Source organism: Alligator mississippiensis, chromosome 3, assembly GCF_030867095.1.
Source record: "Alligator mississippiensis isolate rAllMis1 chromosome 3, rAllMis1, whole genome shotgun sequence".
Lineage (NCBI taxonomy): Eukaryota > Metazoa > Chordata > Crocodylia > Alligatoridae > Alligator > Alligator mississippiensis.
Window position 1 is genome coordinate 213750506 of NC_081826.1, and position 27790 is coordinate 213778295.

Sequence of the window (27790 nt, forward strand, 5' to 3'; positions counted from 1 at the left end):
TTTGTGCATTTAACTTAAAAAAAAATGAATTTGTTTCTGTCCATCCAGGTAATAGCACAAGTAGTTAAGATCCAGTCTCACAGCCTTCCAGTTGCCTGGTGCCAAACTTCACGTGAAATCTGAATTCTGGCCGGAGCTGGACCTACTGAGTTTTGGGATGAGGCCAAGATCTTGTGGTGAGTGTGTTTAAATCCTTTTTAAGGATTGCAATGAAAAGTGATGTAAAACTCAACCTTGATCAATACTGTATTATTTAGAAGACTTTCTGCTTTTGGGCTTACCAAACAATTCTTGTGTGGCAGGATTTATTGAGCACATTTGAGGAGGGGGAAGATAGACTTTGAAGTGGCTTGCAGAAGTTGAATCAACAGAATAATCATCCTGACTACTGAATTAGCCTGTGGTCTTAAATAGCAAACTGTTCAAACATCACAAGCTAATTGGGTAACTTGAAAGCAAGTACAATTGCAAATTAGTTGCTTAGTGGAGCAAATTAAAGCTTTAGGATCTAGACCTCCTGAGCAGCAGGCTTCAATGGAGCACCAGTGAACGAAAGGCATAAATACCAGATGGTAAAACAAGGTAATTTGATCATTTTACTTGAAGGAATGATGCAGCTTATCTGGGCAGTGACAACTTATACTCTGAGAGTCTTATACAGCATTAAGCAAACTGTCAGTGCTTACACAGTAACAAATGAGAAGTTTTGCTCCAGAGACATGGCCAGAAGGAAAAGCTGGTTGAGGGACCAGCTGGCCAAGTTCAAGTTAGTTGTGTTCTGTTTGTATTACTTGGAATTCGTTCACAGTGTGTCTCATGGGGATGCCAGAAGTGCAGCAGCCTCAAAGAAACATCCATTTGGGCATCAGTAAAGCATTTTGTATAGTGCCATTTCAAAATAATCAGTGAAGATGGAGATTAGGGCAAGAACTGTGAGGTGTGTAAAAAAAACCAGTAATGGACAGGTGGTGTTGTAATGGAACATATAGGCTCAATGTAGGTTACTAGTAAAGTCCTTTAGTATTGACCTTGAAACCCATTTTAATTGAGGCTTTTCTTAATGAGGAAGGCACATGTAACCCCAGTGATATGCGGAAAGGTACCCCCTCTTCAATTGAAGGGATGTCACTGTGTGCATGTATGTTGTGGGGAGCGTGGCTGCCTCCTTTCCCTTCAGAGTAGAACAGAGACCCAGGACACCTAGTGATATTTAACTATGCACAGGTTTAATGATACAAAATAATATAAAACTTATAGCCATAAAATTACATACATAGAGGCATATACACACACATATGTACATAGGTTATTTACAAATATAGGTTTACACAGGCAATAGGTCTTTTCAACTCTAAACTCAGGCACTGGCCTATCCCCTGTGGTCTTCTGATTAGACTGCAGCCCTGCCCCTCTGCAGAGCCGTCTAGCAACAGGCAAAGGAGCACTTAAGGATAAAACACAGGTTAATTAACAATTCAACAGGAGAAATAACTAGCAGTGATGGGACAATAATTGAACACACACAATCAGGTTACATCAGTAGAGTCACCAACATATACAGATAACCAATACAATAGATTAAAATATGAGACAGCTTATAACTCTTTACAGTACAACAATAAGGATGCAGGGTTACAGCAGGAATCCCAACAGTGTAAGGAACCAGACTACAACAACGGCACAGCAGCTGTGCCCAAAGAAGAAATGGCAACCCAGGGAAAGATCCCGTTACCTAGTAGAACATCATTACCCTCTCCCAGGTCACTCAACTAGGAGGGGCCTGTAACCATGATACCACCCTTAACAAACAGGGGCCCTAGATTCCCCTCTGTGCAAAGAGGTGAATCGTCCCCACTCCTCAGGGGCTTCCCTTTGATCACCTGCAGTGAGGAAGGCCCCTCCTCTCCTGGGGAATCCCCTTTCCCTGGGTAACTCATGACTCCCAGAGTCCTCCCCCACACGGGTGGTCAACCTGTTCAGTTCATGCTCATGACAGGAAGGCTGGAGCTGCCTTGTGCAGCCACCAGGGCCTTTTGGCCCTCTCTTAGCCTGCTGTGCACCAAAGGGGGTGCCTGCCTAAGGCAGGGTTGGGGACCTGCACTGCCTTGTGCAGCTGCGGTGACTCATCAGCTCTATGGCCCTGTGCTCTGATCTATGCACCGATAGGCCAGCTCCTGCCTCGTGCAGGGTTGGGAATCCATGCCACTGTGTGCAGCTGTGCAACTTGTCAGCTCTATGGCCCTGTGCACCAATCCGTGTGCTGATGGCCCAGCTCCTGCCTTATGCAGTGTTGGGGATCCTTGCTGCCTCATGCAGCCATTTGGGTCCCTTTCAGCTCTACCAGCCCCATGCACTCATTTGTGCACCATGGGACCTCTACCACTTGTGGAGTCAGGGACCTGTGCTGCCTCATGCAGCTGCTGAGGTCCTGTCTATCCCTGTGCACCAATCCATGCACTGATGTCTCCTGCCTCATGCAGGGTTGGAGACCTACACTGCCTCATGCAGCTGCCTAGAGCCCGTCAACTCCCGGACCCTCCATGCACCGATCTGTGCATTGACACCACAGCTCCCTCTGTGGCGGGGCTGGGGATGCAGCTGCTTTCTGCTCCCTGCTAGGCAGAAGTGTCTTCTGGGCACTTCTGGGGCAACTGCTCTGCCCTGCTGCTCAGCTCTACCAGCTCTTCATAAGTCTCCATCTTCATCATCCCTTGCTGACAGCTGCCTGTGCGCTGGGTATGTGGGCTTTTATCCCTTCTGGAGGTTCCACTCCCAGACTAAAAATGGACCAATAGGAAAGCCTGAGTGATTAGTTCCCCCTCAGGTCCTTTTTTTCACCCTTCCCCTGGGTCAGGGCGAGGCAAGCTCACCTCCTGCCTCCTCCTGATTGGTGGAAATGCTTCACCAATTGGCCTGAGCCATTTCAAGCTCAAGTTAATAATCCAGGCTGCTAGTGAGCCCACTGGCCAGCCTGCCACACATAGAAGAATGCTAGTGGAATTTGCTGATGGCACAAACTTGGGAGGCATCCATAGAGAAGGATCAGAATATCATGAAGAAAGCACTAAGTGGTTTGGAGAGCTGAAGTCACAGAAACAAGGTCAAATGTAATAGTATAAACTGCAGAGCCATTCTCAGAGGGATGTGGCTGTACAAGGTGATCACAGGATGGTTATGAGCCTCTAATGTGATGCAGCTATGAAGAAGACAGCTGTGATCTGAGATGTATCAGAAAAGGTATTTCCAGCAGAGAGAGAGAGAGAGTGCAAGGGAGAGAGAAGTATTAGCACCACTGTATAAGTCACTTGTGTGACCTTCTTTGGAGTGCTGTGTACAATTTGCTCAGCCATGTGCAAGAAATATGAATTCAAACTGGATGAGGTATACGGAAAAGCTACAAGGATGATTGGGGAGGGAAATGAAAAATATGAAAGGTGGGGAATGTAAGACCTTGACTTCTTTAGTCTATCAAAACAAACTCTGAGTTGGGATATAACCTCCCTCTGTAAATAAGAAGCATAAACACCAGGAAGGGAGAATGATTATTCACGCTAAAGGACAATGCGTGTGCAAGAAGAAATGGGAATAACTTAGGTGGGAAATGAAAAGATTTCTAAGAATCAGAGCAGCCTTCTACTGTGAGTAGTGAGGGTAAAGGTAATTTTAAAAGCTCTTTATGAAAGGAATTATTTGATGCAGTTGCCTTCAATAACGGGGGAGTGAACTTCACACAGGTGGTCCCTTTTAATCTTATATTTTTTAAAGTTTAATTAACTCTAAAATAAGTGGATGGTTTATGACTAACTCAGTGAAAAAGTACAGGGAAACTTCTGTATGGGCTGGGTTAGGGGTAGTCACGCTTGATAGATTCAAATTGGCTATATACATTCAGGTACATGGTACTCAAGCATATATAGCAATGGTATGAGACTATTCTTAGCAAATTGATGACAGCTTCCAGACGTGTTTGTGTTTTGGGCTGCATCAATCGAAACATTTGGTGCAAGACATGGAAGATGAAAATGCCTCTCCGCTCTGCTCTGATTGGGCCTCATCTGGAATACTGTGTGCAGTTCTGGGCTCCACATTTTAAAAAGGGTGTGGAGAAGTTAGAGAGGATTCAGAAGTGGGCAACAAAGATGATCAAGGGCTTGGACGGCAAGTCATATGAGGAGAAGCTGAAGGAGGTAGACATGTTTAGCTTGCAGAAAAGGAACTTCAGAGGGGACATGATGGAAGTCTTCAAATACTTGAAGGGATGCCATAAAGAAGAGAGAAAACACCTTTTCCTTCTTGTTGTGGAGAGAAGGATGCAGCCCAATCACTTGAAGTTGCAGCAAAGTAAATTTAGATTGGGTATACCAAAAAACTTCTTTACTATGAGAATAGTGATGAAATAGAATAGACTGCTTAGGGAAAGTGTGGCCTCTCCATCACCACAGCTGTTCAACAAGAGTTTGGGCAGCTACTGGTCATGTATGATCTAGGCATAGCTATGTTTATGTTCTTCTATTGGTATTTCCCATGTTTCTGGGCATTGCTGGTTGCTTTTGCCTCTCTGCCTCCCGCCCTTTTTTCTGCCATAAGTGTTAGGGTGTTTTTAAGCCTCCTCGGAGGCATTGGGTGTTGGCTACAGCTAGGGCTGAGAACTTCAACTGGGGTGTGCCAGTTCTGCTAGGAGCAAAGTCAGAGGTTCCTGACTAGAGGGTCTTGTCCCTCTACTCAGGGTCAGACTGATTGCCATATTTGCGGTCAGGAAGGAATTTTATCCCATGGTCAGATTGGTATGGGCTATGGGGATTTTTGCCTTCCTCTGTAGCAAGGAGCATGGCCCTGTACCTGGACCCTTGTAAACATATACTGACATTTTGTAGAGGCAGGATGTTGGCTGCCATTATTCCCCAGCTTTACTTGTGGTAGGTTAGGGTGTTACGTCTGTTTTGTGTCAGGGTTGAGAGTAGTGTTATGTTAAATTTAGATTATGGTCATATGGGATGGTTTGGATAGGAATGAACCTGCCTCACGGGGGTTGGATTAGATGACCTCTGGAGGTCCCTTCCAGCTCTATGTCTCTATGACTCTGTCTCTATGACTCTAATTGTGAAGGTCTTTCATTATGCAGTGCAAGTGTAATTCTGGAGTCACAATATTATAGCAGGAAGTGATAAAATTTCATGACTGCCTAGTAATATATCAAAACAAACACTTAGTCATACTTGGAGGTCCAAGCCACTATGTGCTAATACGGCAGGACATTCTGTGTAAATGTTCTGAGTGCCAAGTATCTTATCTTGTCCAGCAATATAAATAAATGTGTGGAACTTCATGGGGAATGTCAGTGAAAGGAGCTGTAGCATTACAGAGGAAACACACTATTCATACCCTGTAATCATGTTATTTGATAAGAGGACAAAATGAAGGCCTTAGGAGCTTTCTGGGTCTAGAAATTTGTCACCCCTTCAAAACTTGGTAGTGTGCATTCTGGATCTTAGCATTATAGAAAATCCAGTGAACCTACATATTTAATAAAGAGAAAGTTTGTTCTTTGTGATAAGACCATTAATTACAGTGACTGTTTCTACAAAATGTAAAAGAGAGAGAATGCTTTGGCCAAAATCTCTGTACAAATTGGTTGTCACAGCCCTTCCTGAGTCTCCTAACCAAGGGTTACTGGCCTGTTATAATTGGTCCTATCCTTTAGATACTACATGCATCCAGAGCAGTATCCTGTCTAGGGTCTCACTTCTAAGGCACTCTCCCAGAACACTAGGTCTGTCACTTAGCATTGTTTCTGAAAAGATAGACTCTGAGTCCAATTGTCCCCTGTCCCCAGACCAGTGTGGTCCCCTTACAGTCTTCTCCATCCACTCTGCACATTGTCCTGTGGGTGCTGTCATAATTTACCTCTCTAGTGCTATATTGTAATTAAAGCTAGGAACACAGGCTTTTCAAAGGAGCATCTTGAACTCATGCACATGCGTGCACACACTCTCCCTTCCCCCCACTCTCTCATAAGCTGTCTTGCATAGCTATGCAGAACCATAAATGCCCTAAATATAGCCCCCTTTGAGTCTTCACCAATTCTGAGAGTCCTTGGAAGGAAGAAAAGCCTCTCCTATCTGTAGTCTTCTAACTCCAATACGTCACAGGGCAAAAAGTCATTGAGTTATTTTTTTAAGTAGTGCCAATACAGAGTAGATGTACACTTAGTATAGGAATGGTTCTGTACAAAAGTCCATGAAGACATAACCCTGCTTTCTTTGTGGTATTCTATACCATTGAGAATACTAGAAGGGAGTAATCTTTATCTCAGAAAGAATGTGGAAACCTGAATATGTCTAGGTACTGAACTGGGGAGGTTGCAGTTGGAGGATGGAAAGACTTCTTGCATTGCTGGAACAGTTGGGAATAATAACCTTTATGAATATTGTCCATTGTCAGTCCCAGATTCCAGGGACTAGATTAGGTAAGTTCCAAACTGGTTGAGAAACTTGGGACCCAGAGTTGGATATCTAGTATACTTCCCTTATTTGTAAGGACATAAATTTGGTGGACATTTTAGACAGAGACGCTGGAAGGCTGCCCACAGACTACTCCTTGTAGAAACCTAGGACGGCACTTCAGCTCTGCCACTTAGAAACTGCTGTTTGGGGTCTCTCTTGATGGCTTGTTGCCAGACATCCACTGTATGTATACCACTCAGTGCTGGTAGCATGTTGTATTGAGACCAGTTGCTCCCACTGTATGCATCCTGCTTCCTGAACCAGAATTGCTTCTGAGAGGGAGAGAGCATACTGGCACTTGCTCAACACCACACTAGACAGGACCAGGATTTGAATTATGGGGGAGCTCAGGGGGGCTGAGTCCCCCCATAAGACAAGAGCTCCCCTGTAAGATTTAAAAATCATAACCTGGGGAAGTCTCTGGTTTTATTAGGGCTTTGTGATGGGCAGCCCAATTTTTTTTTCCCAACCCCACCAGAGAGTCAAAGGGTAATTCAAACCCTGGACAGGACTACATTACTTCCAGTTTGGGTGGTAGTATATGTCAATTGTTTCAGTAGAGAACTGTTTGGTGCCATCTCTAAGCATACCCATAATTATTTCGTTCTGCCTCAAATTCTGAGCTTGACCTGGGGAAACTCCCTAGCTCAGAGCTCCTCATCTAGGAATCTAGAGACTCCAAAAGTGACCCAACTGTTTACCCTTCTTTTGTGCAGCAGCTGCAACACAAAATAGCATCAAGAAGGGTTTATCTGCCTGGATACAGACAGCTTTATCCTATAAGATTCTCTTAGAAAGTGCTTATGTATGTTGGGAGTTTCCAACCTGAATGTTTGTATAGTGGTAATTCATAGTAGATATCTAGATTGCTGTCTAAAACCTAGTTAATTTCAGTAATTAGCTATAACATTGTGGAGGAACAAAATAAATATTTACTAAAAGAGAATCCTGTGTATACTTTAAGCAGCTTTTCAAAACAGATTTTGGAAATACCTGCCAGTGTTTCAATATCTCCAATTCAGTGAGTGGGGCTATTTTCTCTGTGGAGGCTGCCATTGTAACAATCCTGCACAGTAGGGATGCAGTTTGATGAAAGCCTAACTGTAAAAGTTTGCCAGGCTGTTTGTAAAGCACTGGAAAATTTCAAGACAAAGATTTATTTACCCCCACCCCCCAGTATTTACTTGAATAAAAAGCAAAGTTTTTTCCCCCAAACAGCATGGGTGGAAAAGCCCTTTGCCTTACATTCGCCTACAAGGAAATCTCTTCAAATACATTGTTGATCATTAAACTGCTGCTAAAAGCAGCACATGCTCAGTCATAGAAATCAGCTATGAAGTTGATTAAAAGCAGCCAACATTGAGCATGACTTATCTCACATTGGGCAAACATGCTGATGGGAATCTACCACATAGTTAAGTTAGTGTGCATTGAGCATAGTCCCCCTCAATACCAAATCTTTTTTCAGCTTATAGTGAGCCACTACACTGTGTAGATTTTGACTTCCTCTTCACTCCCACAGTTGAGCTGTACCTTTCTTTCCCTTTTCCAATGATTACTATTTCTTTACCAGTCCAAAATGTCTGGCAAACATCACCAAGATGATGACAAACAGCAGTAAAATGAGTCCCAAATAGTTCACCCAGAATCCCTCTGTCACCTGCTCTCAGCCTGATGCATATGATCGGTGGGGCCCTGCCCTTCATGATGTGGAGCTGCCCTGTACCTCGCCTGCATATAAACTTACCCAGGGCTTTTGACAACAACACACAGTTCCAGTCATGAGTGGGGGAGTTAATTAGCATGTGAATCCTTTGTCAGGCAGGTATCTAAGTACGTAGACACACTGAGCAGTGGTGAGTTGTGGGTTGCACTGGCTCAAAACATTGCTAACTCTTCTGGGGTTCAGCCCAATGACCTATATGGTAAATCATAAGCCTTTTGGCTTTGGCTTTGACATAATATCATGCATGGTTTCTACTATATATAAGTAGGTACAAAAGTACTGCTTAAAAGCGTGCTAAAATTTGCAGCATGTTCAAAAAGGTAATATGCTTCAATTCTAGATAAACTAAGCCTATGGGTACTATGTGCAAATTACTACAGGCATGTTTATTTCAAAGTTAAGTGTTTTCAAATTTGCCTCTCACTTCTATGTGCAGGAGAGCAGGATCTGACAGTAAGGAGTTGGGAAGGGGCTTGACAAGGGAGCAACCTGACCACACAGATTTATTTTCTGTGCTGTACCGGTGGGAAAAGATTCAAGGCCAGATTCCAATAATTAGATCCTATACCTGGAAAACTATAACAACTTTGTACATTTTTCATATATATAGAATCTAATTATTGGGGGGTTGTACATTCTGGGTTGTTTTATATTTGAGTAAATATGGTAATCAACCCCTCTTCCCCTCTTCCTCCCCCCCCAAAGCAAAACCTTGTGGAAAGCATACTTTCTAAGGGATTGATGGAGAGCCTAAAATTTTTACCCAAAGCATACAATTGCCTGGAAAGCTCAGGAGAGTTCCTCCTGAGGTCTCTTCTATGATTAATTCCCACTGAACTCCCTTGCTCTCTTCCTAACCCCCCCCCCCCCCCCCCAAGATTGGGCAAAAGCTAGGAATTTATTTCTCAAATTAAACTGTTGAACTCTTTATGGCACAAGTTACTAAGTGTTCCTGCTACACCATAGGAGCTGTCATGGCAAAAGAAGACCTGTACAGTCTTACAGAATCCTTGATCACCATTTTCTAGTGCTGTAATGGGCAGTCTGGCCAAACTAAGCAAATTGACAAAGTCTGTAAAAGGAATCTGTAAAAGGGTAGGATTAGTTCAGTTTCTTCAGTGCTTTATTAGTCTGCTACACCATGCCAAATGTCTCATTACTGACATTTCTTTGTAGTTGGCATTACCGCTTATCAGAGAAGACAGCTTAGCTACACATACCAAGTTTGAAGAGAGCCTGTGGCAACCACAGTACTCATTTGTGGCCTAGGATCTTGTATAGTTGGGAGAGCACTGGGAATAAAGTGCAGTCCTTAGGAAGAGGAAATAAACTAGACTTTTAAGCCTAGTTTGTGTCACTTTTCATTGACTGACTTGCCGAGGTTGTCTCCAAAACTTTAACTGCATGTATGTGAACATGTGCACATGTATGAGAGCACACACATGTGCACACCTCTTTACATGTTTAGGTCCCTCAGACTGGAGGATATTGATTATGCAGCGCCACAATGACTGGCTATGCCAATACTCAAAATAGCCTACTAATTCTGACAAGCAGGGACTAAGAGCCTTGATTCATAGATATTAGGGTTGGAAGGGACCTCAGCAGATCATTGAGTCTGACACTCTGTCTCAGGCAGGAAAGAGCGCTGGGTTCAGATGACCCCAGCCATGTGTTTGTCCAGTCTTCTCTTAAAGACCCCCAAGGTAGGGGAGTGCACCACCTCCCTTGGAAGCCCATTCCAGATTCTGGCAACCCTTACCAGAAAGAAGTTCTTCCTGATGTCTAACCTGAATCTGCCCTCTGTGGCCATTATTTCTAGTTACTCCAAGGGGTGCCCTGATAAACAGAGCATCTCCTATCCCTTGCTGTCCCCCATGATGAGTTTGTAGACAGCCATAAGATCCCCTCTCAGGCTTTTCTTGTGGAGGCTGAAGAGATTCAAGTCCCTCAGTCTCTCCTTGTAGGGCCTTACCTGCGGGCCCCTAACCATATGAGTGGCTCTCCTCTGGACCCTCTCAACGTTATCCACATCCCTCTTGAAGTGCAGCATCCAAAACTGGATGCAATACTCCAGCTGTGGCCTCATCAGAGCTGCATAGAGCTCATCAGAGCTGCTGTATCATCTCTCTGGTCCTGTTTGTGATGCACCTGTTAATGCATGATAAAGTGCAGTTAGCTTTACTCATCACTTTACCACACTGAAGACTCATGTTCATCTTGGAGTCAACTATGACTCTGAGATCCCTTTCTGCTATAGTGCTGCTGAGAGAGTCATCCCCCAACCTGTAAGTCTGCTGGTGATTCCTTCTCCCTAGGTGCAGCCCTTTGCATTTAGCCTTGTTGAACTGCATCCTATTCTGTTCTACCCACTTCTCTAACCTGATCAGATCCACCTGGACTCTGCCAACTAGTGTGTTAACTTTGCCCTATAATTTGGTGTCATCCACAAATTTGTACAGAGTGTTTTCCATGCCCTCATCCAAGTCACTGATGAAGACATTGAACAGCACTGGTCCAAGGACTGAACCTTGGGGAACTCCACTGCCCATATCTTTTCAGGTCAATGCTGACCTGCCCACCACCACTCTCTAGGTACATCCCATTAGCCAATTTGCCATCCACCTGACTGTGTAATCATCTACACTACAGCTGCTCAGTTTATGTATGAGAATAGGATGAGATACCATATCAAAGGCCTTCTTAAAATCCAGGTAGATGACATCTACTTGTCCCCTGCATCTAAGCATTTTGTGACCTGATCGTAACAAGAAACAAGGTTAGATTCTCTTGATTTAAAACCACGTGTGGTGCCCTCAGTTGGTGCTGTGGGTATCTCCCTGCTCCCTGGGTCGGGCCCCCCAGCTCATCTGCTATGACTGGATGGAACTTGTAACTAAAAGGAGGGGTTCAGTGGTGTTCTCATCCCTGGCCTGGAGATTACTCACAGACTCATTGTAGTTGGTCCTGGGGCTCTCCCCTACAACCCATCCACTTACCAACTGGCAGCACTGTTGAGCTGCTGTGCCAGCTCCTGGCCCAGCTTCTTGTATCCAGCTGATGGATCTCTAACTCCTAGGCCTCTGCTCAAAGTGCAGGCTTGTGACCACAGCCTGCACCTCACTCCTGTTTCTTATTCTGGTTCTGCCCCAGTGCTGGGCCTGCATCTGCAGGTCCCACTGCAGGCACACGCTGAGTATGCCCAGCCTGGGCTCTAGGAGTGGTGGGCTACCTCGAGCCCCTTCCCATGAAGTTTTGGGTAGGGATGCCTCACCTGGCTCCCAACTGCTGCCCCCACACATTCTTGATGGGGAAGCATCATGTTGGGGTTCAGCTTGGCTGGGTCGCTCCTTGGTGAACTTGATATCTCACCTCCTGCCCTCCCCCCTGCACCCAGCTTCTGCCAGGGTGTGGCAAGGCACTGTTGGTGCCTGCCATTTCAAGGGCTGAGCCAAACAGCCAGCAAGTGCTTGATTACAGCAGCCATTTTAGAACTCTGGATGCCTATCTAAACAGAGTAGTTAGCTGCTGGCAGGCCAGGCAGAAACACTGCCTGGCTGAAAGGCTATACAAAACATCTTGAAGGTAAGGGCAAGAGCTTATGGGGATGGATAGGAGGCTCTTGGTCCTGGGCATGATCTAAAACTGCACCCTGCCAGGGATGGGTGCCATGGTGGGGCTCCTAGTAGTGTGGGAGCCCCCAGGAAATACCAGGCCAGTCCCCCCCACACAGTGAAAGGTGGGTTGGGGTGCCTTAACCCCTAGCCCCCACAACATTGTGGATAAAAGGGGGCCAGGCACTGCTATGGCCACCTGAGCCCCACCAGGGAGGGAAGCCCCATGGTCCCAGTGAGGGGACAGAGATGTAGAGCCCCAGTGAGGGGGAAACCCAGAGGGCTGGGAGCCCAGTATGTGTGTGTGAGTGTATAGAGTTGCCCTGGGGAGGGGCCAGGGCAAGCTTGGCCCCAGTCAGGTAATTGGCTGGCCACTACCCTGGTGAGGGTCACAGGAGAGGCCCAAGAGATGGTACATCTGCCACCCGCGGTATAAGCTAGATAAAGCTTATGGCCAAAGGGGCCCACTCTGAGAGGGAGCAAGGTGGTACAAGTTGTCGATGCATGAAAGAGACCTAGTAAGAGGGGGTGGAGTGTGAGAGGCCCTAGTGAGAGGAGGGTGGTATGAATGTGTGTGTGTCTGAGGCCTGACGATGAGGGCTAGGCTTGGTCTGACTGTAGGCCAGGAGCATTATGTCACCTGGATGCTATCTGTGAGGCTTGGGCTATGGTGTAGGGAAGGATCGGAACCACAGATAGCGCCCCCTGGCATCAGGGCAAGAATGGGCAGCCTCCTACCTAATTAACACCATAGTTATGCATCATTAAGGCATGGCAGAAGAGGAGGTGGGCAGTTGACCCAGAACAGGTGGGTGGGCCAATGGCAGACTGGCCCCGAGAAAGCCCCCTGTTACACGGGGTTTTTAAATCTCCTGTGGCAGTGGTCACAGCTGACATCATCAGCCAGCCACAGCCTAGCTTGATTGACAGCCGCTTGAAAAGCCAGCACAATGCTGGCTCACATGGCTCCCTCCTATTCTGCAGGGCCAGGGTCCCTGAGCCCTTCACCAGAGGTGTTGGGGTCTGTCCTTGGTGCTTCTGGCCTCTGAGGGTGGCCCCTGCTGCCACACCAGGAGTAAGGCAAAGATCAGAGAAAACAAAAACAAGAGGTGGATATTAATTGCTAATCCCATAATTGCTTGATTGCATCATCTCTTATATGTGTTATGTTTCTTGCATTGTCAGATGCTGCTTAGCATTGCATGGCTTCATGTCTTTTTTTCTTTCCACCATTGAGATGTTAGTGCCATATTTACCAATGAACTGTGAAACCTACACTGACAAAAATGTAGATATTATGAATAACTGTATCTCTCCATCTTAGCCATTCAAGAGCATTTTCCATATTTATTTTACTCATTGATAGCATGCTGTAAACAGGTTCATGCTATAAGATGAGGGATATGTCCTGTAGGGGAAGATAAATGGTGGAATTCTTGTTTTCACTTTCCTAACAACTTCTGATCTACCATAGTTCAGTTTGGATTACTGTTAATATTAATTACAGCTACCTTTTTAAGAGCTTTCAAAATGTTGAAAGCTTGTCGTACTAACTGGTTTTCTATATCATAAAGCCACTAGGCTAGTTACCGTGTAAAAGAAGATTATATTGGTTTGACATGATTTATTCTTGAGGATCCATGTGGGATAGTTTTTTAATTGCGTTGTTATCTTGTAAGTGCTTATTCATTAATTGTTATTGTATCTTCCTGAATATTGAAATGATCCTGACTAGTGTGATTCCCCAAGTCCTCCTAGATTTGCTGTAGTCTTCCTTGTGATTCCCCAAGTCCTCCTAGTCCTTCTCTGGAAGGTCTCCCACCCTGTCAGTCACTACTAGTGCAGAGGTTACTTAGGGAACTATTCAAAGTACTTTTGGGTGATTTTAATCATAATGTACCAAAATATTCTTTAATCTGTTCTCGCTGTGGTTTGGTCTGTGCTTCTATCATGTTGTTAAAATTAATTGCATTAAGTATCTGACCCCAATTATTCTTTTTGTGTCAGTCTTCGCAGTCATCTTTATTTACCCATAATTTATTTACTCATTCTCAAGTAAATAATAGAACTAGTCTTTCCTATTGACTTCCTCAGAATTTTAATGTATTTTTAAAGAATCTTTTCTGGTTGTTTTCTTATGTTCCTTGCTAATCGTAAACAATTTTGCATGTTAAACTATCTGCTTTTATTCCTAAATGCTTGTACTACCCATTGATTTTTACTCAATGGTGTCCTTGTTTCCACATTTGTATGATATTTCCTGTTTTTTCAGGCTTTGAAGTAGACCTATTCGGTTTTTACTATGCTTCTTGTCTTTCCTCTATTAAGATATTTTGCCATTGTGCCTTTTAATATAATCTCTCTGTCTCTGGCAGCTTTCCTCACTTCTTTCAATTTCTTACTTCTTCCCTTTCTTCTACAAGTTTCTTTCTAAGAAACCCTAATTACGTATTTCCCAAGGACTGTGTGTGTGTTTTTTAAGTTTAAAATTTTAATGCATTATCCATATTCTACTATTCTTGCTCATTCTCTTCCTTAGAAAAATGAACTCTATTGTTTCATGTAATTTTTAGACAAATTGCCTTCTAGCTTTTAGATCCTCAGTACATTTTTCCCTGTTGATCATAACCAAATCTAAATAGCAACTTCACTAATAAATTTCTTCAACTTGTAAAACAAAGTTAATTAATCCATTTCTTGGAACATACTGGGAAGGGCTTTGTCCTGCCATATTGCTTTTCCAACAGTTTGTCTGCCACTACCACCAGACCTATTCTTTGTATACTCCTCTTGATTATTTAAAAAAAAAAATGTCCTTCTCTTTCTCCTGCTGCTCCTGAGTACATCTTCAATACTAATTCCCTACAATGATTTTGCCCCATTTGTCTCTATCCACAAACATTCAACAAGTCATCTTTTCACCTCTTCCTGGACTTTTGCTCAGTTATAAACATACAATATAAGTCCTTTCTCCCTTGCCTTCTTTTCTTGAACTAGCTATCCCTTTATATTCTAATATTCTAATCCCACAATTTATCCTACCAAGTCTCAAATATATTTAAATAGAAATAGTTATCTGGAATTACGATTACCTAATGCTGGATGCCATTCTTAGTCCTCACAGACAGTCTTTGCTATTGGAGTCTTTCAACAAGTGACCTGAGTTTAATCCCTGGTGAACCTCTTCATGAGAACATTGGCTGGTAGGAGACTCACCTGACACAGTAGTGTGGCAAACCAGACTATGGTATGGAAAAATAAATACAAAATAATATCAGTATTTAAGTAGCAGCAGATATAAGGGGCAGAGACAGTATGAAACTTAGATAAAAATAGAAAAAATACTGTAGGTCACCTGGTGAAATACTAAGTGACAGAAAAATAAATAAGGAGAAACAAACATAAAAGAGCTCATTTTTTTTTCTCAGAACCAAACCTGTCAACAAAAGAGGAGAGGTATATTAGCTCCAAGAGCACTATCACCTTCTTGAACTAGCGCTCTGCTCCTGCCATCTTGCCTTTTTCTCCAAAAAACCAATTACTGTAGTGTGCATTTGTGTTTAAGCAAAAATTTTAAAAAAACCTCATAGGTTGCAGAATTTGAATCTGATCTAACAATAGTCTTCCTAAAAGTTTACTATCCATTTGAACTTTGCACCTAGCATGGGACTACCTAAAAAAGTCTGGAAAAATAGTAGTATACATTCTAGAAGTCTCCTTCCCCTACCAGGTGGTTATCCCTCTGTCTTGTATTTTTGATTGGCTTCCCCCACTGAGCAGTCTTTTAGTGAGCAGAGAGGAAAGATTTTTCCTAACCTTGGAAATCTGGAAAGGGAATACCTTCTGATCCCACTGCAGCAACAGCAGCTGTGCTAAGCTCAAAAGATAGCACCCCTTAAAGCTTAACATATTAGCCAGGGAAACTTTGCAGGTTAGGAATTCCTTGGTAGCCTTATGCTATTTTATTTTGTTGTTCCGAGTTGGAATGCTGCATTGCATTCTGAATCGGGCCTATTTTTTAGACTTCTGCAGGAAATCCCTTGCAAAGTCCTGGGTCCAAACGTATATTAAACTTTTAGGAAGTATATTATTCTATCAGATTCAAATTCTGTGGTCCGTATGGCTTTGTTTTTTGCTTAAACACACACAGATGCATGTGTGCATGCACATGCTAGAACAAAATCAGGTAGCTAGAAGAAGACTATTCTAGTCTATCTCATTTTGTTTTGTTTTATTTTTTCCTAGCTTTCCTTTTTCATGGACATTTCATTAATTATATACTCTGGGTACACTGCATTGAGGTCAGTTTCACACTGAGATGCTTAATATTTTTAAATCCATTGAAATTCTTGGCTAAAGGGCACTATAAAAATATTCTAAAGATTTCAAATCAGATTCAGAATAGGAATACAACTGTGCTTTTAGTTTAGCAATAATGCATGTATTATAAGAGCTATGACCACAATAAACTTGTCTAGAATTAGTGTGAATGTCATGTGTTCCCATAGGAATCGCATTGAAATTCAGTTATAATTAATGTACCATTTCAAACGAAGTGTCAGTGAAAGGTCATACTTTCTAGTGCATGTCCTTTCACAACAATTAAGCAATTAATTACTGTTCTCTAACCTCCTGCTCAGCTAAATGCCATCCTGACCAAAAGAAATTGTCTTTTATGCCATTACTCTTGTCGAATTATCTACTGGGTTTTTTTTAATGAACTTTTTTCATGACACAAAGATCATGTTAGAAGGAGCTCATTGAAATTAACAAAAGCCAGAAAAGCAGTTTGCAAGCTTTATTTTTAGTGGAACTTTGGCCTTAGCATAAGTATAGCATGGGAGACAAACAACTGTAAATTACACAATTTAAGCCTCTGTGAGCCTGCAGAACATTTTGCTGATTCTTCTTATGTACACTTTGCTGAACCAAGAATTTTTTTTGCATGGATTAATTTTCTTTTAGCTTAGTATTGAGAAGATTTCATCTGTATTCCAGACAATAATTTCTAGATGGGATGTGAATATTCATTAATTGATGCAGACAACTTTTTTTCATTTTAGCTGCGGGAACATGGAACACATGGCATGATCCAAATTCAAATAACCAGCCTGCTGGATCACAATGGACAGTTTTGGTGTATATATATATTTTTTTTTCTTCCAAGCTGGAACCCTAGAGAAATGTAGATTCATAGCCTACCATGTAGCTGATGTGGAAGCAAAACTTTCTTACAGCACACTGCAGAACATTAAGCTGAAGAATATGCAAATCCCCTGTGGGCAATGTGGCATGCTGCTATGATGGAGCAGGACCAAGCTGCCAATAAAAGGAAAGCTACTGTAGTCACCAAACTGAAACAGAAGGCATTGGCCTTGAGAGAATATTGCTGAGCATAGAACAGCCGATCAATTGGAAAGCTGTTGATAAAGCAATAACCACAGCTCTTGAACTATTTATCCACTGAAGCAATTTTATGGCTTCTTAGAGCTTAATCATTTTAAATGACTAACAGACCTGATCTGTGGAGTAGATCTGAGATCACCACACTGTGATATTCCTATAAAATATCTTGACACTCCTTATAATTTATGCTAAAAAGAGGGGAAAATGTACTTTTTATGGAGATAGTATTATCCTATAGGAAGAGGCTTAGGTTCACTTCTTTCCTCTAGGATACTTTAATCTAGGACATTCCTCTTGTCCATGTTACTTGCTATGATTTATACTGGGTATTTGTCTTCATTTGTAAGAATGCATTAATAACCTCTTCTGGAGGAGCTGTGTGCTGTGGGACAGGGGAAACTAAACTACTAGGACCTAGCCCTGTGGAGCCCATGAGGCTATTAAACTATGGATGAGGAAGACTCTTTACAATAACAGCTATTGCAACCAGGCCCTTCCAGGATTTATAAGACCTGGCACACAGGGTCAAAATGGTTCCCCAGCACCTCTTATCTTTCTTTCAAGTGCTCCATTTTATTACCCTGGTATTTAAATGTTTTCTTTCTCCACCTAGGTTTTTGAATCATGCAAACACAGTTGTCCCAGCCTCCTGCAGAGGGTTTGGGATTGAGAGTATGGTCGGGGGTAGAAAAGTGAGAAAGATTTATTGACTTAACAAAAACACAACTACGCGTAGTAACAACACAAACAATGACAGACAAAAGCAATTCGAATTGGCAACTTATCAGCAGTCCCCTCTGATGCCTAATATACAGTGAGCTTCTCTTTTCACAAAGTTCAGCAAAGTCAGGTGTCCCTGAAGAGTACTGTTCAAAGGGGTACCAGGAAGGACCAGTTCTTGGGCTCCTCGAGGTCCACGGGCCCACTGAACAGCTAACTAATCCTTTTTACAGAGCTGTATCTTCCTTCTGAATGGTGTCCAGATATTCCAGCCAATTTAAAGCTTCTGAATGGTTCTGATAATGTACAACCACTCAGATTCCTTTTACTTCAACTGTCCTTAGACTGACCAATTAGCAGTACAAGCCTTGCATTCCTTTGATAAGGTAATTTTAACTACGCCACAAGGCCTTACTACTTCAAGGCTTTGCTAAATTTACTAGGCCTTACTTTATACAAGGCCCCACTACATCTTAAACTTTAAATAGGCTCTTAGCAACAACACACAGCTTTATATCTAAACAAATACAGAAAAACACTTGGTCTAATCTTCATAGGGCCTTCAGCAAGCACCTGTATCACACAGACATAATTTCAGCTGTCACGCTCAGTACTCTTATTCATATAGGCATCTAACACAGTTGTGCACAGACACTCATTGTCATCAAGTTTAATGGTATGTTTTTGTCATAGCCAATGTGAGAAATAGGATACCTGTATTACTGAGACCCTGATCTGATATATACTAGAGTTTTGCTGGTAGAACTGGGATTCTGCCAGCAAAGCTGTGTGTCTCCATTTGTGGCTCTCCTGTAGTGACAGATGCACATCTTTCTGTTGGCAATGAGGCACTTCTGACTGAAGAAGGCTTCTACCACCACCTGGCAACCTGCGGAAGATGTATATAGACATGCCTGCATCTTCTACTTTAAACAGTGTGAGTCCTGGACTAGTCATAATATTGATTACACATGCGTAGGATGGCTAGAGGTTAGAAGTCTCTGGAACATCTAAACTTCTGACCTTGATGACACTATGACCTATTTAGGAACCTGAGGCATATGAGTTTATATAACAACACAGTGGAAAAATTATGTGTGACAAAGTGGGGCTCCCACCTAGCCACTTGCCTTTAGGCATGCCACCCACCTGACTCACCTGCCATGCCTTGTTCTTAATTAAGATGTTAATTAAGGCGAGAGGCTGGCCATTCATGCCCCGATGCCAGGGGGCGCTATCTGTGGCTCCGTACCACCCCTACACCACAGCCCATGTTGCACAGATGGCATCCAGCTGTTGATCTCACCAGTCCCACACTGGGCCTCAGAATCTGCCAATCAAGACCCCTCTAAGATCCCTCCATTCAGGGGTGTACCCTGCCTTCATTCGGGCTGCCTAGCTCCCTGCAACTATTTTCCCTCTCGGGCATGGTCCCCCGGGAACCTTTGGACACACAGGCCCTGGCCTCACCTCCAAGGCCAGTCGGAACCCCAGGCCCTCAGCTCTGGGCATCCCTTGCGGTGGGCCCCTGGCCCTTTTGAGCATTCTGGTCCTGGCCCTAGCATTGACCAGTTGAAGGTATTCTACATCAGGCCTCTGAGCCTCTAGCCCCACTCTCGCTCCTGGGGTCTGCGTTCTGGCCTTACTAGCGGGCCACCCACCTGGTTGTGGGAGCTGGGGTGACTCACACCACAACTGGTGTTCCAGGGTCTCACAGGGACTCTCGCTCCCCCACTGGAGCAGCAGGTCATTGTGCTCTCTCTCTATATAAACATACTGGGCTCTCAGCCCTCTGGTTTTCCTCTCCCTTCACTGGGGTTCCTCATCTCCTCCCCCTCACTGGGGCTTTCACTCGGGGCTTCACTCTGCTCCCTTCACTTGGGGCCATGGGGCTTCCCTCCCCGGTGGACTCAGGTGGCCATAGCCATGCCTGGCCTCAACTACTTTTCCTCAGGGCATTGCACCCCACAGGGCTCAGGTGGCCACAGCCATGCCTGGCCCCCACTCTCCCTACCTCCAGTGTTACACAAACTGACCTGAAGGTGATGGCTAGGGTTAAGGCACCCTTTCTTGCCTTTCACCGGGGTCATCACTGGCCTGGCATTTCCTGGGGGCTCCTGCACCACTGAGCCCCACCAGGCCACCCACTCCCAGCAGGGTGCAGTTTTAGGTCATGACCAGGACGAGGAGCCTCCAATCCATCCCCTACAGCCAGGATGGTACATGAAGCCTTGCAGCCAGGCAATGCTGCCGCCTGCCCCACCAGCAGAGAACTGACCTGTTTATATAGGCAGCCAGGGTTCTAAAATGGATGCCGCAATCAAGCATCTGCTGGCTGCTTGGCTCAGGTCTTAAAGTGGCAGGCACCAACAGTGCCCTGCCACACACCTCCCCCCTTAAAATGGTACCTAGGGGAGGCATCCCCTGCTGCTCCTCCAAAGCAGGCTCCCCTCAGAGTCTGTGAGAGCCCTCAAGTGGCAATCACCACCAAAGGTGCTCCACCACACACCTCCACCCTTAGAATGAGATCTGGGGGGCTCAACTTGGCTGCCTTCCCTGCTGGGTTCTGACCCAGCCTACGGCAGCCCCTGTCACGTGGTGAGCACCCCAAAGGTGTTCCACCATGTTATGTTAATAAGTTTATGTGGTAATTGTGACAATGGGAAATTGCCACAGGGATCAGAGGCAGCAGGGGTGAACCGCGGCGTTCCCAAACACTGTGGTGGTGGGAAACCACTGCGGGGCTTGGAGGAACCAGAGGCAAACCCCAGCATTCCCAAATGCTGTGGCAGTGGGAAATTGCCACAGGACTTGCAGGCACTGGGGGTGAACCCTGGCATTCCTGAAAAAGAAAGCAGGGCCACCCATGCCTCGGGAAACTTACCTCCTGGGCAGATGGGGGTGGAGAGAAAGCCACACAAGTCAGTGTTTCACTGGTTCTTCAAGCAGCTGCTTCCAGGGCTGGGTGGCGGCCAGCTGATTACGTCAGCTGGGGATGCTGCGGCGGGAGATTTAAAAACCGAGCTGGAAGCTGGCAAGGGGAGGAGGGGGGCAAGCTGGGGACACACCAAGCGTGCCAAGACCCAGTACGCCAGAAGGAACAGTCCTGGAGTCACTGCCCTGCAGCAGAGGAGTGGGGACAGTAGCTGGCACATGTCTGGGGATGTTCAGTTCCCAGCTCCGAAGCATTAGAACTCTAAGGCAGCGATCTTCCTTGTGAGGATCACCTAATTACAGCAGCTCAGAGCCTGAGGCCAGGGTTTGGAGTCTCAGGGCCAAAGCAAGATACCGGTGGCCAGCCAGATTGTGGGTCCTCACACTGGACCCACAATTGTGGGGTGCATACCCTCCTGGGAGCACGAGCCCAAAGACTGGAGTGGCTGGCGAGTAGATGAGGTGTAGGGGAGGCGGAGCCCCCAAGACCATCGCAACACACCCATGAGTACCTTGCCATCGGGTCAACAGGGGAATTAACACCACTGAACCCCCTCCTTCTTTACATATTCCATCAAGTCATGGCAGGTGAGTTGGGGGGAACCTCAGCCATAGGATGGGACTATACTCACAGTGCCAACACGGGGCATCACAGTAATAATTAATGTGCTTGTTCCAAGAAAGTGATGTTATTGATTCATTGGAATGAATGGAGTTGTGATTGGACCAATGGCATGATTGACAGGTGGCGTGAGGTGGCCACCATAAAATAGGTTTTGACTGTTGCCTCAGTGCATGTGTGTGTGCAGTGGGGAGTGCGTGTGTCAAGAGGCTGCATGAGCAGGTAGACATGACTGACAGTGCATGACTGGCTGTATGCCTAGGTGTCTATGCGTTGGGCATAGTGGTTGAGAGCCCGAAAGATTTGTGTGGTGTTGAATCTCCTGGGATGTGGTAGGAGTGAGTGGTGCCCATGTGTGAAAGGCCTGGGAAGATCGGGAGTGTGAATGCTGAGTGGTGAGTGCAGGGACAAGGACAAGTCCACCAAGATACACCTGAATTCCACCGGAGATACTGACCTTCGTTCCCCCCCCATAGGACGGGTAAAGCATCCTCCTTCTCCTCAGAGGTCTCTGAGTACTTCACTTGTGGAGGAAAGGATAGAAATCCTGTGTCTGGCAGGGACCTGGCCAGTAGGCCCTGGGTGTCAGTGCTCCTGGCTGGGTGTCAGTGCTCCTGGCTGCCACCGCTGGTGACAGGCCAGTATTGCTCTCTGTGCATATTTGTATACAGTGTTCTGTTCAATGGTTGTTGATTAGTTCATGTTGTTATGATTGCTGATACCTTTGGCTTATAATACAGATTTGCTTATTAACTCTTACTTTTGTGTTTGTCTTCATTAATGGTAGTCGGCCTCAGAGTGGGGCTAGGCTACAGGCCACTACTCTGAGAGATTAACCCTTACAATTGAATTATAGACCCGTGGCACTGTAGAGGCTTAACAAACCTCTGCCCACGTCATTACCATAGCCCTTGTGCCAGGCCAGTCTTCACTACTGACTGCTGTAGTCTCTTCAGCAGGCAGTATATTTCCATGATCAGCTTTGTCCAGCTTGCATAGCTGCTGTAGGTGGGTTACCTGGAGTTAGTTAAGTATGGATCTTGTAGTAGCTACAATTTGCTAGCAGAGGTTTTGGCAGCAGAAGCAGCCTAGAGTAGACAGGACCATAATCTGCCCAAGGTGAGGGAATAAAGTGCCTTGGTACCATTTACTGCCTCAGTAAGTATACATATTTTCACGAGCTTTTTTACTAATATATTCACATGACTATGCTATATTTACCTTGGTTCTCTTCTGTATCCTTTTACAACAGCAAAGGACAAAAACTGTGGAGACCTTTATTCTGGATGGCTAAAATTGGGCACGTAAATCCATACTAGGGTCCCTAAATAAATAGCTAGTTTCTTAGAGGTGTGTTATCTACAACTATCACTGACAACAATAGGTGCTGTGCATGTACCTATTTCCTTCTGAAAATTGGATATGTAAGATTCTAACTATGCATTTAAGTGACTTAGTTTAGGCAGCCTTGCTTGAAAAAACTGGCCTGTTTTTATTAACATTTCAGTGACAACTTGGTACCAGTAATGCCTGCTATGCATTTTGAGCAGGGACTGGGTTATGCCATGCACGGTAAGTATGTTGTTTGCGTGCACACACAAATGCAAGCGCTTACCTCTTTCAGGTTTTGGTCTCCAACAGTAACAATTATTTGAAGCTAAAGTTTATTTTATGGCTTAATTGAATTTTTAACTGACTTTAGGGCTGTTGCTACTTTCTAGGTATTTTAGCCAGAGTAGTTTTGGAAAAAAAATTTGTCTTCAGCACAGATTTGCAGTTCTGCTGTACTTGTTTCACAACTCTGACAGTAAATTTTATTACAAGAGAGACATTTGCCTCAGTACAATGTGATTTCTGAGGTTTTTAAAACATAAAATTGTCCACAGGGGACAAGTATAAGTATTTCCACTTGAAGTAAATGGTCACTGGAAATCCAGGCATTAAATATATTTAATGAGGCTGATGGAGAACCAACCAGATTTCAAGTGCCTGCTCTTGGTTGCTATCATCTGTGGCTATCAGGCAAACACAGGAATTTCTCTCTCTTATGTAAACAAGATAGACACAATATTTGTAAGGGGCTAGACTACAGAGGAGGCTTTAAAAAAAACCAAACAAAAAACCCTTTTTCTTGAATTCCCCCCAACTCTATTTACTTTAGGGGATTTTATTTTCTCCCCGCTTGGGTTGTAAGATGAGCTAACTCAGCCAGAGTGCAAATTCTGCTGTTGATACCAAAAACTTAAGGCAGTAAAATCCACACCCACTTCAAAATGTTTCCCTTTCCCTGTAATCCCCAGTATGTGCTCTAACTGCATTCTCTGGGGTTTTCAAGCTCTGCTTGGCTAGAGAAGGAGAATGGCCATCCCTTTCTTTGGAGTAGTTTCAAGCTGAAATCTAATCAGGTGTTAGGATACTTGGGGTAACACCAACTGTGCTCAGAATGCTGCTGTTCAGCAAATTGAAGAGTCCCCTACTGACAGGAATGCTACTGAAGGAACAGTGTAAGAATGCATCTTGCTTGGAGTCATGTTAACTATATTGGAGTAGCACAATAGCAAAGCACAACTGGTTTTTATTTTTATGTACCTCTAGACTTCTTGTCTTGGACTTATACTTGGCTGCCCTGTCCTTTCTGTAGCCATTTATAGCTATGCAATGTGTGTGTATAATATGACTGCATCCAAATGGTATCTTTGTATATCCTCTTTGCAGACCCACCTTCTACAAGTGCTAAGGGCTGCACAAAGAAGCAATGGAGATCAAACCCAGGAAATGGCAATTCCACAATACTACAGGAATTTTCTCCCAGATCTGAGGTCTGGATAACTTCCTACAGTATAATTTCAAAAGCTCTGAAACATCAACTTGGGTCTTCACAAAAAAATAATCAGATCACAGTATTTTCTTCTCATATTGCAACAGCGCAAGAGCTATCTAGGTTTTGACTGTCTGCTGAAAAAGAGCCTTGCGCTGAAAGTAATTAGTATACTTTTTTCAAATAATAAATTAGAAGTTTTGAGGGAGGGGAAGCCTGGCTTGTAGCCATCTTGCCTCAGCACATATATTTTACCTAAACTGTGTGTTTGTTGCCAAGTTTTTTATAATTATCAATGGGGATTTTTTGTCCTAGGGCATTTAGACAGTTAGCTAAGATCCCCAAAGGAGAAAAAGATGATGAGCTCAAGAGATGCTCTGTCATGAAAAGGATTTCAGAATTTTTAAAATGACAGATTTTTAACATGTAAAACTGGTATAATTTTAAGCCTCTTACAAGGCACTTTAAAGGTTTTTATGCTGGAAGTTTTTACTCATTGGGGAAAGTAAAGTGACTTCAGGCTGAATCTTGCCAGAAGTTGCTTATGATATATGTTCCTGCAAGAGGTCTGTAGCAGGTAGTCACTTAGCACTTTATTTTTCCCGAGGCAACTTTGCTCTCATCCAGAAAATAATGTCCATAACAAAAATGAGGTCTTTAACAAACAGTCATACAATCAACAAAGGGTTAACTCACAGTTATAGTCCTTCCAAGGCCCAGAGAGAGGAACCCTGTGGCACAGTTCAGTGCTACCTCCTTGGCACCACCCACCCCCTTTCTCTCTCAGCCCTGCTCCCTGGGCACTTTTAACTTCCTCTGGGCCAGTAAATGATTGATCTCAGGTGCTCTCCATAGTTTCTGAACTCATAAGGGCACAATCATGAGTTGGAAACAACTATGTGTAGGAGAAGCCTAGCATGAAACCACACCACCTACAGAGGAGTCTTGTGAGCTATACTCATCCAGTTCTCAGTACATGCCTTGGTGCTCCTACTGATACTGACCTGCTTTAATGGAGGAAGCAGGGATTATGTGAAAGATGTTTCCCTTGTGAGCAACTGGGAAGGGGTTTAGCTGTGTCCTGGGTGTGACAGCCTAGCAGATACAAAGATATTTTTCCTTTGTGGAAAGTGATGAAGTAAATTACTCTTCAGATCATGCATCACAGAGCAAGATGAGAAGGAAGTGTTATCTGAGGCACACTTCTTTCCATAGCTCCTTCAGATGCTGCACCTCCAACCTAAAGGCTCAGTCTGGTTCTGAATAATATAAGCTCTTTTAAGGTTTTGAGATCTATGCAGGCTAGTTCTTGCTCATAGCAAGTAGTATGTTTTCTGTATGTTGCCATAGTGTGTTAACTCTGCTCAGAGGGAATAAGGGTAGAAGACTCTGGCCTTGAGGATATATATGTGTGCATGTATGCATGCATAGATACTCCGAAAGACAGTCATGTTTGTTTCAACTATGTACAACTAATAAAGTTTCGGTCTTCCAGAAGGAAGCTTCAATTAATTAGGATGCCCTGTTAGCTTAGGAAAGCTGAAATTACCCACTTGTCTGGGTCTTGGCAAAATCCTCTTCATAGTATACTTTGCCTTCTTGGGTTGTATCTGCCTCCTAGTAGACCAATGGTTGGAAGGCTCTCGGTGTTGATATGAACTTCCCTCTTGCCAGCTACGGAAGACTTCTCAATCCTTCAGTTTCTAGTTTACTTTAGTAGAAGTTGGAACAATCTAGAAGTATGTAATTCTGATTTCCTTTACCTGTGTGTATATAATTCCACTTTCCCTTACCAAGGTTATTGCATTAGTAGTAGGCATCTCTCTGTCTTGCAAGAAAATAGAATTGTATCAAGTGAGGCGTTAGCTCACTGAACATGTTGAAAGGTAAAGGAAAACTGACATGACCTCTTCAGGGCACAAAAGCCTAGGCAGTGTATATGGAGACACCGAGTTGTCCACACACTAGTGGTGTCCCCTTCTTGGTCTTGCTGGCTTAATCTAAAGATAAGGCAGGGGGCAATATTTTTGGAAGCAGCTTGATTGCAGAAGCTCCCGGATCAAAGGATATCATCCATTTTTCCATCTGTTAGGGCTCCACTTCTATATTGGCTGCCAACCAAGGTTAAAGAGCCCAGTCAACCCTATCATGGAGTTCCACAAGCTCTTTGTGGCATTTCCTCCACCAGAGGTAAGATTAAGGTGCTCTTTTGCCCAAAGCCATTTGCACCTTACAGATTGCTAGGTTATTTAATGCCTATCCAGCACTTGGCATACCACCTACTGTAAAGTATGGTAGCAGGTGAACCTGACCTGCCACAACAAGATTATTACAACTGGTTTTTAATATTATTTCAAACTTTTCAGTGTTTCTGCTTTCTTGTTTCACTTTACCTCACTTAGGTTCTGGAATTAAATTAGCCAGTTTAACTCTGTTTATAGTCTGTTTTGGGGCTTGTTATACCATAGTTTTTCATTGCAATGGAGTTTTTAGCCAAAAAAAAAATCTATTTACATTTAACTGTGATTGAAAAGTCTATATTCTAAGCTAAAGTCCCATGGTAATGGCTGCTGTACAGAGAAAATAAATTAGAGTTCTTGTTTCTTGATTTACTGACAATCATTTACTGTATTTGTACAATACTTGACACAATGAGGCTCCAACCTAGTTTGGGCCCCTAGGTACTATCATAAGAAAACCATTAAATAATCATGAACACTTTTAGATTTTGTAAAGCTTCATTTATTTGTTTTCCAAAATCTAACTACACGCCAGCATCACATAGCACTAATGGATAAAGATGCAGGGCAGTTATGTAATCCTGGAGAACTAATGGCTAAAAATAGGGTGACTTGGTTTTTAATGAAAGAGTTTGTTTTAAAGTTGAGTTTGTGCTTGCTATGCAGTTTCCAAGCCTGCTCTGGATTTTGATTTCTTAGCTCCTTATGAATACTACTTTTCCTCACTTTGGACCTTTTGTTTCAACAGTGCATGATGTATAAAATGTAGAAGTGATGGTTTTAACCAGGAAGATCAAATAATTTTAGAAGCAGCAGCTAACAGGCAGAATGTACAATGCATCAACCAACAAAGAGAACTGCCTCCACCATCCTTTTAAAACATGCTGATCCTAGTAAAAAAAACTATGTGATGGTTTATGCATCCTTTATAGAACATTAATAAAGTGCTTCAATTGTTTGTCAGAGCACTTTTTTTTTTTTTAGAAACTCTAAAATCAACATCGATCACACATGTCAAAGTCTGCAGAATAATGAATTTCTACCTCAGAATTCAGGGTCCAAACTTCAAGGCAGTACATTTTATAACACAACTTTGTATTTACAAAGGTGAAGAGATAATGTCTAGTACACTGTGTGGAAAGCTTATCATAGTCCTACATATATATCTGGACAAAATACCACAATAATGTATTTTGCTCATGATGCT

At 43.7% G+C, this 27790-nt stretch overlaps 1 long non-coding RNA gene across 1 annotated transcript; it reads left to right on the forward strand.

Annotated features, from left to right (window-relative positions):
* Nucleotides 1-27523, forward strand: LOC109280752 (uncharacterized). Its single transcript, XR_002087162.2, has 3 exons — nt 1-176; nt 24241-24344; nt 27332-27523. It is a non-coding gene; the product is annotated as an uncharacterized LOC109280752 (long non-coding RNA).
* The last annotated feature ends 267 nt before the right edge of the window (nt 27524-27790 follow it).